Genomic DNA, 14,438 nt, shown 5'->3' on the forward strand with positions numbered 1-14,438 from the left:
TTGTCCAGGGTGAATGGGTCTTCATTGTTAACGATTATCTATTATCACAATTGAGTCTTAAAAAGGAATTCCTTATATCCCCATTAACTTCTCTCTGTGCTTATGTTATGCTTTGGTGATATCATGATTCTCTATATGATTCAATCAACAGATACTTACTAAGTGATTGCTAGGCAACACTGTCACAACATTTGAGTATCTAGGACTGGATAAACTTAGTCCCTTAACTGAAGGATCAGAAATGGAAGCATGTGGATTCTTACACTGAAATAATTCTTGTCACAAGAATCTTCTTTAGTTGTAAATACTGATGAATATACTTATTAAGATAAATAATGCAATTAATAATTTTAATGAGTTTCATTTTTATACCTTCTAGACATTTTTGATCAGTTTGGAATTCCAAAGAAGACAGTTTTGTAGAAACTTCAGTGATTCCCACTGCTTCCAGATCACAGATTCCTTATCTTTTGGAGATCAGGGATCATTTTGGAAAACTGGTGAAATGCATGTACCCCTTCACGGAATAAGATTTTAACTTATCAAACAAAATAAAGAAACTATTTCAAAGGAAATAAATTACATGAAATTTATGCATACTTATGTTTGTATATTTGTATGCATAAATATGAATTCATTTTATTTATAAAAATTATATATAGTATTTATAAACCATATGATATAATATATTAATGTTATGTATTATATAAATTAAAATTAAAATATAATGAATAAAATTATTTATTTTAGGTATTAATAATATATTATATTATATGTATAATATATATATACATACAAATATATATGTAGAGAGAGAGAGGCATCTAGTTGGCTTGATAGAGCCCTGGGCCTGGAATCAAGAAGATCTGAGTTCATATCTGGCCTCAGACTAGCTATGTACTCTGGGCAAGTCAATTAACCTTTTTTTTGTTTTAACCCAATAGATAAAGAAAAGGCAAACCATTCCAATCTCTGCCCAGAAAACTTCATGTATAATATTGGCATGTTATCAGCCCAAGGATCACTAAGAGTTTTTCCAACACCCCCAAATAACTATAATATATTTATAATGCTAGTCAAATTCCTAGGTTTTCTGACAATTTAGTTTATCATTACTTATGGTGCCATAGTATTTCATTATAATCAGTTTGAGGTCATAATTGCCAACCCTGCAATTTTTAACTTTGGCTAAAGCATAGTAGATTCTGTTCCAGCCACTTACCCTTGTTCTTTATGGATCTGCCTCTTTAAATATGTTTCTTCCGAGAGAAGAACCCTCAGGGCCTTCTACAGTCCCGGTGAAAGTTACTGCCTGGGGCTTCCGCTGCAGAGAGCTGGTCGAAACAACAGCAACCCTCAGGGCGGGCAAGACAGCCTCATGGGCTGGATCCTGCTATCCAAGTCTCAGTGAAAGTCCTTGCCCTCAGAGCTTGGGCTAGCTGCAGCCCATCCCCCCGCAGGCTGATGAAACAGCCTCATGGCCAGCGATTCTGAAGGCAACATCCGGAAAGCGAGCCGGGGGGAGAGTGTGGCCTCGTGGTCCGACCCTTCCATTCCAGTTCCAGTGAGGCATATTCAGTTTAACCCAGGGAAAGCTCATAGAACCATCTGCCCAGGACTGCCTCTGAACACCAGACAGAGGCAAGAAAAACTAATCCTCCACATTCAGAAATGGCAAACTCCACAGAACCACAGAAGCCCCAAAATACCAAGAAAAATAAGAAGAAAGGGGGCGACTTTGGACACATTCTATGGAGCCAAAATACAAAATACAGAGCAGACAGAAGATAATATAAAAGAAAATGCTCCAAAACCTTCCAAAGGAAATGGAAACTCTCCACAAACCTATGAAGAATTTGAATCAGAAATGAACAAAAAGATGGAAGCCTTCTGGGAGGAAAAGTTGGAAATAATGCAAAAGAAATTCACGCATCTACAAAACCAGTTTGACCAAACTGTAAAAGAAAACCAGGCTTTAAAGGCCAGAATCAGGCAGCTGGAAGACAACGATCGTGTAAAAGAGCAAGAATCAATAAAGCAAAGCCAAAATACCAAGAAATTAGAAGAGAACATAAAATATCTCACCGACAAGGTGATAGATCTGGAAAATAGGGGGAGAAGGGATAATTTAAGAATAATTGGACTCCCAGAAAAGCCAGAAATAAACACCAAACTGGACATGGTGATACAAGATATAATCAAAGAAAATTACCCAGAGATTCTAGAACAAGGGGGCAATACAGCCACTGACAGAGCTCACAGAACACCTTCTACACTAAACCCCCAAAAGACAACTCCCAGGAATGTAATTGCCAAATTCCAAAGCTATCAAACAAAAGAAAAAATCCTACAGGAAGCCAGAAAAGACAATTTAGATATAAAGGAATGCCAATCAGGGTCACACAAGACCTTGCAAGTTCTACTCTGAATGATCGTAAGGCATGGAACATGATCTTCAGAAAGGCAAGAGAGCTGGGTCTCAAACCAAGAATCAGCTACCCAGCAAAACTGACTATATACTTCCAAGGGAAAGTATGGGCATTCAACAAAATAGAAGACTTCCAACTTTTTGCAAAGAAAAGACCAGAGCTCTGTGGAAAGTTTGATACCGAAAATCAAAGAGCAAGGAATACCTGAAAAGGTAAATATTAAGGAAAGGGGAAAATGTTATCTTCTTCTTTAACTCAAACTCTCTTCTATAAGGACTACATTTATATCAACCTATGTATACTAACATGTGGGGAAAATGTAATGTATAAATAGGGGGTAAAGAAAGACCAAATAGAATAATCATTCTCACACAAAGATTCACATGGGAAGGGGAGGGGAAGAAAACTCCTATAAGAAGGAGAGGAAGAGGGGGGGGGGATTACTTAAACCTCAATCTCAGGAAAATCAGCTCTGAGAGGGAAAAACATCCAGATCCATTGGGATCTTGAATTCTATCTTACCCAACAAGGGTAAGGAGAAGGGGAAACCAAGGGGGGGAGGGGGAGAGGGAGAACAAAAAGGGAGGGAAAGAGAGGGGGGAGGGGGAGGGAACAAAAAGGGAGGGACTAAAAAGGGAAACATCAAGGGAGGGGACAAGGGGGACTGTTTCAAAGTAAATTACTGGACTAAAAGGTAGAGCCGAAGAAGAAAAGGTTAGAATTAGGGAAGGCAATCAAAATGCCAGGGAGTCCACAAATGACAATCATAACTTTGAACGTGAATGGGATGAACTCACCCATAAAACGCAGACGAATAGCAGAATGGATTAGAATCCAAAACCCTACCATATGTTGTCTTCAAGAAACACACATGAGGCGGGTTGACACCCACAAGGTCAGAATTAAAGGATGGAGTAAGACCTTCTGGGCTTCAACTGATAGAAAGAAGGCAGGAGTGGTAATCATGATATCTGATAAAGCCAATGCAAAAATAGACCTGATCAAAAGGGATAGGGAAGGTAATTATATTTTGTTAAAAGGGACTATAGACAATGAGGAAATATCATTAATCAATATGTATGCACCAAATAATATAGCACCCAAATTTCTAATGGAGAAACTAGGAGAATTGAAGGAAGAAATAGACAATAAAACCATACTAGTGGGAGACTTAAACCAACCATTATCAAATTTAGATAAATCAAATCAAAAAATAAATAAGAAAGAGGTAAAAGAAGTGAATGAAATCTTAGAAAAATTAGAATTAATAGACATATGGAGAAAAATAAATAGGGATAAAAAGGAATACACCTTCTTCTCAGCACCACATGGCACATTCACAAAAATTGACCATACATTAGGTCACAGAAACATAGCACACAAATGCAGAAAAGCAGAAATAATGAATGCAGCCTTCTCAGATCACAAGGCAATAAAAATAATGATTAGTAATGGTACATGGAAAACCAAATCTAAAACCAATTGGAAATTAAACAATATGATACTCCAAAACCGTTTAGTTAAAGAAGAAATCATAGAAACAATTAATAATTTCATCGAGGAAAATGACAATGGCGAAACATCCTTTCAAACCTTTTGGGATGCAGCCAAAGCGGTAATCAGAGGTAAATTCATATCCCTGAATGCTGATATTAACAAACAAGGGAGAGCAGAGATCAATCAATTGGAAATGCAAATGAAAAAACTGGAAAGCGATCAAATTAAAAACCCCCAGCAGAAAACCAAATTAGAAATCCTAAAAATTAAGGGAGAAATTAATAAAATCGAAAGTGATAGAACTATTGATTTAATAAATGAGACAAGAAGCTGGTACTTTGAAAAAACAAACAAAATAGACAAGGTACTGGTCAATCTAGTTAAAAAAAGGAAGGAAGAAAAGCAAATTCACAGCATTAAAGATGAAAAGGGGGACAGCACCTCCAATGAGGAGGAAATTAAGGCAATCATTAGAAATTACTTTGCCCAATTATATGGCAATAAATACACCAATTTAGGAGAAATGGATGAATATATACAAAAATACAAACTGCCTAGACTAACAGAAGAGGAAATAGAATTCCTAAATAATCCCATATCAGAAATTGAAATCCAACAAGCCATCAAAGAACTTCCTAAGAAAAAGTCCCCAGGGCCTGATGGATTCACCTGTGAATTCTATCAAACATTCAGAGAACAGTTAATCCCAATACTATACAAACTATTTGACATAATAAGCAAAGAGGGAGTTCTACCAAACTCCTTTTACGACACAAACATGGTACTGATTCCAAAACCAGGCAGGTCAAAAACAGAGAAAGAAAACTATAGGCCAATCTCCCTAATGAATATAGATGCAAAAATCTTAAATAGGATACTAGCAAAAAGACTCCAGCAAGTGATCAGAAGGATCATTCACCATGATCAAGTAGGATTCATACCAGGGATGCAGGGCTGGTTCAACATTAGGAAAACCATCCACATAATTGACCACATCAACAAGCAAACTAGCAAGAATCACATGATTATTTCAATAGATGCAGAAAAAGCCTTTGATAAAATACAACACCCATTCCTATTAAAAACACTAGAAAGCATAGGAATAGAAGGGTCATTCCTAAAAATAATAAACAGTATATATCTAAAACCAACAGCTAATATCATCTGCAATGGGGATAAACTAGATGCATTCCCAATAAGATCAGGAGTGAAACAAGGATGCCCATTATCACCTCTACTATTTGACATTGTACTAGAAACACTAGCAGTAGCAATTAGAGAAGATAAAGGAATTGAAGGCATCAAAATAGGCAAGGAGGAGACCAAGTTATCACTCTTTGCGGATGACATGATGGTCTACTTAAAGAATCCTAGAGATTCAACCAAAAAGCTAATTGAAATAATCAACAACTTTAGCAAAGTTGCAGGATACAAAATAAACCCACATAAATCATCAGCTTTTCTATATATCTCCAACACAGCTCAGCAGCAAGAACTAGAAAGAGAAATCCCATTCAAAATCACCTTAGACAAAATAAAATACCTAGGAATCTACCTCCCAAGACAAACACAGGAACTATATGAACACAACTACAAAACACTCGCCACACAACTAAAACTAGACTTGAACAAATGGAAAAACATTAACTGCTCATGGATAGGACGAGCCAATATAATAAAAATGACCATCCTACCCAAACTTATTTATCTATTTAGTGCCATACCCATTGAACTACCAAAATACTTCTTCACTGATTTAGAAAAAACCATAACAAAGTTCATTTGGAAGAACAAAAGATCAAGGATATCCAGGGAAATAATGAAAAAAAAACACATATGATGGGGGCCTTGCAGTCCCTGACCTAAAACTATATTACAAAGCAGCAGTCATCAAAACAATTTGGTACTGGCTAAGAAACAGAAAGGAAGATCAGTGGAATAGACTGGGGGAAAGCGACCTCAGCAAGACAGTATACGATAAACCCAAAGATCCCAGCTTTTGGGACAAAAATCCACTATTCGATAAAAACTGCTGGGAAAATTGGAAGACAGTGTGGGAGAGACTAGGAATAGATCAACACCTCACACCCTACACCAAGATAAATTCAAAATGGGTGAGTGACTTAAACATAAAGAAGGAAACCATAAGTAAATTGGGTAAACACAGAATAGTATACATATCAGACCTTTGGGAGGGGAAAGGCTTTAAAACCAAGCAAGATATAGAAAGAATCAAAAAATGTAAAATAAATAATTTTGACTACATCAAACTAAAAAGCTTTTGTACAAACAAAACCAATATAACTAAAATCAGAAGGGAAACAACAAATTGGGAAAAAATCTTCATAGAAACCTCTGACAAAGGTTTAATTACTCATATTTATAAAGAGCTAAATCAATTGTACACAAAATCAAGCCATTCTCCAATTGATAAATGGGCAAGGGAAATGGATAGGCAGTTCTCAGATAAAGAAATCAAAACTATTAACAAGCACATGAAGAAGTGTTCTACATCTCTTATAATCAGAGAGATGCAAATCAAAACAACTCTGAGGTATCACCTCACACCTAGCAGATTGGCTAACATAACAGCAAAGGAAAGTAATGAATGCTGGAGGGGATGTGGCAAAGTAGGGACATTAATTCATTGCTGGTGGAGCTGTGAACTGATCCAACCATTCTGGAGGGCAATTTGGAACTATGCCCAAAGGGCGACAAAAGAATATCTACCCTTTGACCCAGCCATAGCACTGCTGGGTCTGTACCCCAAATAGATAATGGACACAAAGACTTGTACAAAAATATTCATAGCTGCGCTCTTTGTGGTGGCCCAAAACTGGAAAATGAGGGGATGCCCATCAATTGGGGAATGGCTGAACAAATTGTGGTATATGTTGGTGATGGAGTACTATTGTGCTAAAAGGAATAATAAAGTGGAGAAGTTCCATGGAGACTGGAACAACCTCCAGGAAGTGATGCAGAGCGAGAAGAGCAGAACCAGGAGAACATTGTACACAGAGACAAACACACTGTGGTATCATCGAACGTAATGGACTTCTCCATTGGTGGTGGTGTAATGTCCCTGAACAACTTGCAGGGACCCAGGAGAAAAAAACACCATTCATAAGCAAAGGATAAACTATGGGAGTGGAAACACTGAGAAAAAGCAACTGCCTGAATACAGAGGTTGAGGGGACATGACAGAGGATAGACTCTAAATGAACACTCTAATGCAAATACTATCAACAAAGCAATGGGTTCAAATCAAGAAAACATCTAATGCCCAGTGGACTTACGCGTCGGCTATGGGGGGTGGGGGGGGGAGGAAAAGAAAATGATCTATGTCTTTAACGAATAATGCTTGGAAATGATCAAATAAAATATATTATAAAAAAAAATAAATATGTTTCTTCCATACAGCATATTGTGAGATTCTGGCTTTTTTCTGTTCTGCTACCTTATTTTATATTATAGGTATGTTTATCCTATTCATATTCATAGTTACGATTATTGTTTGTTTCCCACCATCTTATTTTTCTCCACTTCATCCTTATCTTCCTCTCTTTTCAGTATTGCCATGTGGCAAATATTTTTGTTTCTGACTACTGCCTCCCTTGGTGAGCCTTCCCTTTTGTCTGGGCCCAAACCCTTATCTTCTGTGTTACAATATTGATTTTAAGACAGAATAGTGTTAAGCACTAGGCAATTGGGGTTAAGTGACTTGTCCAGGGTCACACAGCTGGGAAATGTCTGAGCCCAGATTTCAACCCAAACCTCCCATCTTTAATCCTAGCTCACTATCTACAAATCCACCTAGTTGACTTCCCCTTTCTTTCACTTTTTTTTTTTTTTTTTTGTAAACTCTTACCTGCTGTCTTCAAATTGAGACCATGGCAGAAGAGTAATTTCATTTTCTTCAAAACTAATTGCTTGTCTAATATGAGGCTCCTTGTCATTCCATTTCTCTAGATTGCCGAAATTACCCCCTTTGGCTCTAGCTGTGCATATTAATTTTTCCATCTTCATATTTGCTCCTGGAAGGTAATAGTATCAGTGGAAGGATCAGAGCAAAGTATTATCCATGCTATCCTTTGGACCATGATTAACATAAGACTTAAAAGAGGGCTTTGCTTCCTTTATATTGGTCATGGAATCACCTCTTCTGTAAAACATTTAGATATTGTATAAAACTGAAGTAATTTCCTAAAATAGATGTTGATATTCTGACTATGTGTAAATAAAATCAATCATCTTGGTAGCAAATGGGGGGAAAAGCAACGAGTTTAATGGAGAGGATTTTGAATATAAAATTAGAAGAAAAAACTGGTTTTGCATTTCAATTTAGAAACTTCTATGTACTCTAACCACAGGCTAATTATTTAAGGAGAGAATAATAATACCCTCACTACACAGAGATTTTCTGAGGCTGAAAAGAGATAATGGATTGTATGTAAAGTCTTTTGCACAAATTACAGTGTTATGCCAATACTATCATTTGTATGTTCTTAAAGGATCATATCAACTTTGATATTCTAAAAATCTAAAGATATAAGGCATATCTCTAGGTGTCCAAATTTTTGCCATCAGAAAGGGTTCTAGAATCATCACCAACAAGCCATGAATCTTTGTTCATCATTTAATGATGATACAATTGTCTCTACTGAACAAGCAGGGTTTTGGAGTTGGTGGAGGCCAGCTCATTAATAATCCTATAATCTAGGGGAAATTGATAAAGTGAAATGTTTGACTTAAACAAAACTGGTATTTTAAGTGATTAATTTATTACCATCTAAACAGATTAGAATCATAAAGTGTTCAAGCTGTGGAAGGGTCTTATGTTGAGTTACGGCAAACAAAGGGTTTAGGGAAAAATCAGGTGGATAATAGTCAGGCCTAGATATGGGCTATTCTGGGTTCGAAACACTTTCTAGCTCCATGTCCTTGGGCAAATCACGTAACTTCCATTGCTGAGCCCTCACCACTTTTTGGCCTTAGAACACATACACAGTATTGATCCTAATATGGAAGGTAAGTTTTTTTTTTTAAAGAAAAGAAAGCAAAGAATTTGGTAAGGGATTAGAAAGATTTTCTCTTAAAAAACAAAGTGTCATGACACAGAGCTCTTCAAAGTCCTTATTTTCATGAATAGCCCAACTTGCATACCTTTGATATTTTCCTGGCTTTGCTTTTCATTTTATGTTTCTAAACACACTTGTCTTCCTTTCCCTACTCAAAAAAATCATTCTGAATGTTGTTCTCCAGTCTTCTTTTGTTTCCTATGTTTTTCTACAATGGAGGCAATCTATTGTTTTATGAATCATAGACTTTTTCTTTTGAAAAATAGATCTGAGTGAGCAAATTTTCATAGTCCTTGTTCTTTATCCTTTATCTTGAGATTTCTTTTTACTTTTAAAAATTGAATCTGAAAGAGAGAATAAACACACAAGAAGGCCAGCATATAGAATAGTAATTATAGAATTGGTGGACATGACTGTAGACAGGCTCTTCACTACTATGGGATGTTGATTATAATTAATTTTAATTAGTTAATTAGTCTCATTAGAAGCAGAGATGAGGTCAGAAGTAAAGGTTTGTGAATTTTTACTCTATCTCTTTTAAGTGGAATAGAAAGAGACATTGGCTATGGGCCTTTTTAGTGAAGAGAATAAATTCCCAGTAAGGGAGAATTCTGTGTCCCATTTTCTCTGGACTGAGGAAACAGGGGTAACTGGATTTAGCTCCCTGACAGTTGGTAAGAAAGAAGAGACTTAAAGTTAAAAAGCAAAGACTTAATACTACTTGTTAAGAGTGTTATTCACTGAAGTTTTCCTAGTCTGATTTATAGAGGGCTTTTCCCCTCTCTGCCACAGGGGGAGCTGAAGAGCAATCAAGCTGTCTCTATGAAAATTGTCACAGGCAAGGGAGTCTTTGGAGTGAGAAAGGAGACAGAAATGTTACATTCAATTGTGAAGATATATATATATATATATATATATGTAATATGTATGCATATATATATATATATATTTTTTTTTAAACCCTTACTTTCCATCTTGGAGTCAATATTATGTATTGGTTCCAAGGCAGAAGAGTGGTAAGGGCTAGGCAATTGGGGGTCAAGTGACTTGCCCAGGGTCACACAGCTGGGAAGTGTCTGAGTCCAGATTTGAACCTAGGACCTCCCATCTCTAGAACCGGCTCTCAATTCAGTGAACCACCCAGATGCCCCCCCCCCATATAAATATTAATAAATATTAAGAAGACTTATGAATTAGAATAAGTTAGTAAGTTAGATTATCATCTTTAGACAGGTGAGTGTAGTTTAAGCCAGGCCTGTTTATAGGCAAGAAGATGCTTCATGAGAAGCAGTTGGTAGATTTTGGTTTTATGTAGAAATCTTAGTGTTAAGATTAAGAGATTCATATCCTATTTCTAAATCCTGTCTCTTGTCCCTGCTTCTCCTCATAGAGATGAATAAATTAGTTGTATTAGACTGCCTCAGGCCCTCAATCTGCCATCTGCAATGTTAACCCTTGACAGTTATAGTGGTTATTACAGTTGGCTTCCTGCCTTCCATCAAATAGCTAACCCTGATAGTGTTAGTTTATCAATATAGCTGGGCAATCAAAGCTATCAATACTCAATACCAACGCAGTCAGATCAATTATCATTTTAACATTTAATATGCAAGATTAAATTTACTTATAATAGTTGCCTCTAGCCCTTTATCAACCAGTCAATAGCTTAATAACTAACAGATTATCCATAGTTTAGCTGTATCAATATAAGGCATTATTAGAATATTATAGGGAGATAGAAAAGTTGTCAAGTTTTCCTTAATGGCTCACCATAAAACAATACTCCCTTACTCTGTATTTCCTCAATATTGATTGAGTACGTATGTATCAGGATACTTGGATTTACTGATACATTGATATTAGCATAATTCCCTATAGCTTGATGAATCCTGCAATTCAATTACCCGTTGTTTTTCTCGTTCTATTTTCCCAACATTCCTATGTCAGTAAATTTCTCACTTCCCAATTTGGCAGATGAAAATTTGAAGGAGAATTAAACAACCTATCTTACCTAATGGAGAGAGTTCTTGATAGAACCAAAACTGGAATTCAGTTCATTTGGAATGTAGCTTGTTGTTCTTTACCTTATCTCTCATTATCTTAGTTCATTTCTCATTGTAATCTTTGACATTTTTGCATATTTTATTTCTTTGTTATTGTATTCCACATCTATTTTGTCAGCCTCCTTGAAGTTTTCAAGCTGTAGATGAATGACCATTTATCAGGTATATTATAGTGGATGTTATCCTTTTTTGCTTGTAATTATAAATATATTATCATATAATACACATTTCAATCTCTGTCATGCTGTGAAACAGCAAATATTATTTAACATAGAGAAAAAATTATGGAGGAAATAATGGAAGAGTAGTATGTTTCAATCTGTATTCAGAGTTTTATTTCTTCTATGGTCATGGATATACTTGTAAATATTTAAGTCATTCATAGTTGATCATCATACATTATTGTTGTTACTACATATAATGTTCCTTTGGTTCTACTCAAATTACTTTTCTTCACTTCATATAATTTTTCTACATTTTTGGTGATCATCTTATTTGCCATTTCATTTGGCATAATAGTATTCTATTGCAATCATATACCAGAACTTATTCAGCCATTCCCCAATTTATGGACATCTCTTCAATTTCTAGTTTTTTGTAAGCTCAAAAAGAGCTGCTATAAATATTTTTGTAGTTAGGTTCTTTTCTCCTATCTTTAATCTCCTGGAATATAGACCTAGTAGAGGTGTTGCTGGATCAAAGAATATGCACAGGTTCATGGCCCTCTGGGCATGGTTCCAGAGTACATTCCAGAATAGTCATGTTTTCTCACAGAACATTACTCTATTTGACTAAGTCGATTTCAAGATCTCTTCAATATCTCAAATTCTGTGATTCCATTACCTTATCCAAATTAGATAAAAATATACTTAATTTTTCTTCTATTTTTTCCACTAAGCATAAACTCTCACTGTTAGTAATTTATAATATTCAGAGAATCAGATTGAGAATTGAAATTAATTTTGATGGTCGTACTGTTTTCTTATTTTATGATATAAAAATTTAAAGAGAGTTTAAATGACTAATGTAAAGTTGCATAACTAGCAAGTGTTTGACGTAAGATTCAAATCCAGATCTCCCTGACTCCAAGTCTAACTCTCTGTCCACTAAGTCAGACTGCCTTCTACCTTTTCCATTCACCTTCTAAAATCATAGATTTAGAGATGGAAGGTTACATGGAGGTCATCTAGTATGACCCTGTGATTTCACAATTGTGAAAACCATAACTTAGAACTGAGAGAAAAAGCAGTCAAGTTACCTTCTCAAGGAATTTGTAGCAGATCTGGGATTTGATTCTAATTTCTTTGAATCTAAGTGTAGTTTTGGCTTTTGTTGTTGTTTATGCTATGATAAACACTGTCTAATATATAGGAAACACTCAAAAACATTTTACCTAAATTAAATGACCACAATGAGCCTGAAAACAAATTAGAAGGTGTTAGTGATAGAAAATATAAATAAAAAAATTAAAATTGATCTAGGAAAAATAGGCAAGGGGCTGTGAGATAAAGGAATGTAGGTAGATATATTGTTAACAAGAGTGAGGTTATTTTTCTATTAATTTTTTATTTTTATTTTTTCCACGATTCTGTGATTCATGTTTTCTCCCTTCCCTCATCTCTCCCTGCTCCCAGAGCTGACAAACAATTCCACTGAATTATACTTACATATATACATAATCATTCAAATCCATTTCCATATTATTCATTTTTGTAAATAAATAATCCTTTAAAACCAAAACCCCAAATCACATACCATATATTTTCTTCTGAATTCTACTCTCACAGTTCTTTCTTTAGACATGGATACTATTATTTTTCTTAAGTCCCATGGAATTATTCTGGATCATTGCATTGCTACTAATAGCAAAGTCAACAACCTTTGATCATCCCACAATTTTACAGTTTCTGTGTATAATGTTCTCCTGGTTCTGCTTATTTCACACCTCAATGGATCATGTAGGTCTTTTCAGTTCTTATAGAAAACCATCAATTCCTTCTTCTAGCATAGTGGAATTCTATCACCATCATATCCCACAATTTGTTCAGCAATTCCCCAACTGAGGGAAATTCCCTCTTTTCTCATTTATTTTTTGCTACCACAAAAAGTTCAGCTATAAATTTTTGCACAAAAAGATTCTTTATCAATTTTTTTTCCTCTTCTGGACATAAACCCAGTAGTGAGATTTCTGTAAGAAAAGGCATGCATTCTTTTAAGGGTCTTTGGGCATGATTACAAATTGGCCTCCAAAATGGTCAGATCAATACACAGCTCCACCAGCAATGCATTAGTGTCCCAACTTTGCCACATCCCCTCCAACATTTATTATTTTCCTTTACTGTTATATTGGCCACTCTGCTAGGTATAAGGTGTACCTCAAGGTTGTTTTAATCTGCATTTCTCTTATCAGGAGGAATTTGGAACATTTTTCCTGTGCTTATTGATAGTTTTGATTTCTTCATCTGAAAACTGCCTTCTCATGTCCCTTGACCATTTATCAGTAGGGGAATGATTCTATTTCTTATAAATTTTACCTCGTTCATTGTATATTTGAAAAATTAGACCATTGTCAGAGAAATTTGTTATATTTTTTTACCCAGTTTCTTTCTTTCCTTTTAATTTTGGTTGCATTGGTTTTGTTTGTACAATAACTCTTTAATTTAATTGAATCAAATTTATTCATTTCATACCTTGCAATGTTCTCTATCTATTGCTTGATCTTAAATTATTCACTTCTTCACAGATCTGACAGATAGACTATCCCATGTTCCCCTAATTTACTCATAATGTCACTCTTTAAGTCATATACTTATTTTAAACTTATTATGGTATAGGGTGTGAGATATTGAATGAAACCTAATTTTGCCATATTATTTTCCAATATTCCTAGCAGTTTTTGTAAAATAGTGAGTTGTTATCTCTTATTGCTTATCTATCTTATCTGTTTTGATGATCACTGCTTTATAGTACAGTTTTAAGATCTGACAATGCTAGGCCACTATCCTTCACACATTGTTTCATTAGATCCCTTGAAATTCTTGATGTTTTGTTCTTTCAGATGAATTTTATTATTTTTCTAATTCTAATTAAACATTTTTGGGAGTAGTTTGTTAAATATGACACTAAATAAGTAAATTAATTTAGGTAGGATTGTCATATTTATTATATTAGCTCATCCTACCAATGAGCAATTAATATTTTTTTCAATTTTTTTAGAACTAGTTTTTGTTGTGTGAAAAGTGTTTGTAGGTTGTGTTCGTATAATTCCTGTGCTTGTCTTGGTGGATAGATTCCCAAATATTTTATTTTTTCTAGAGTGATTTTAAATGAAGTTTCTCTTTCTAACTCTTGTTTCTGGTTTTTGTTGGAAA

The 14,438-nt window shown here is 35.1% G+C and overlaps 1 protein-coding gene across 1 annotated transcript in view; it reads left to right on the forward strand.

Annotated features, from left to right (window-relative positions):
• Positions 1–14,438, forward strand: part of CNTN6 (contactin 6) — a 493,040-nt gene that overhangs the window by 18,644 nt on the left and 459,958 nt on the right. The window lies entirely within an intron of this gene.

The sequence above is a fragment of the Monodelphis domestica genome, chromosome 7, assembly GCF_027887165.1.
Source record: "Monodelphis domestica isolate mMonDom1 chromosome 7, mMonDom1.pri, whole genome shotgun sequence".
NCBI lineage: Eukaryota > Metazoa > Chordata > Mammalia > Didelphimorphia > Didelphidae > Monodelphis > Monodelphis domestica.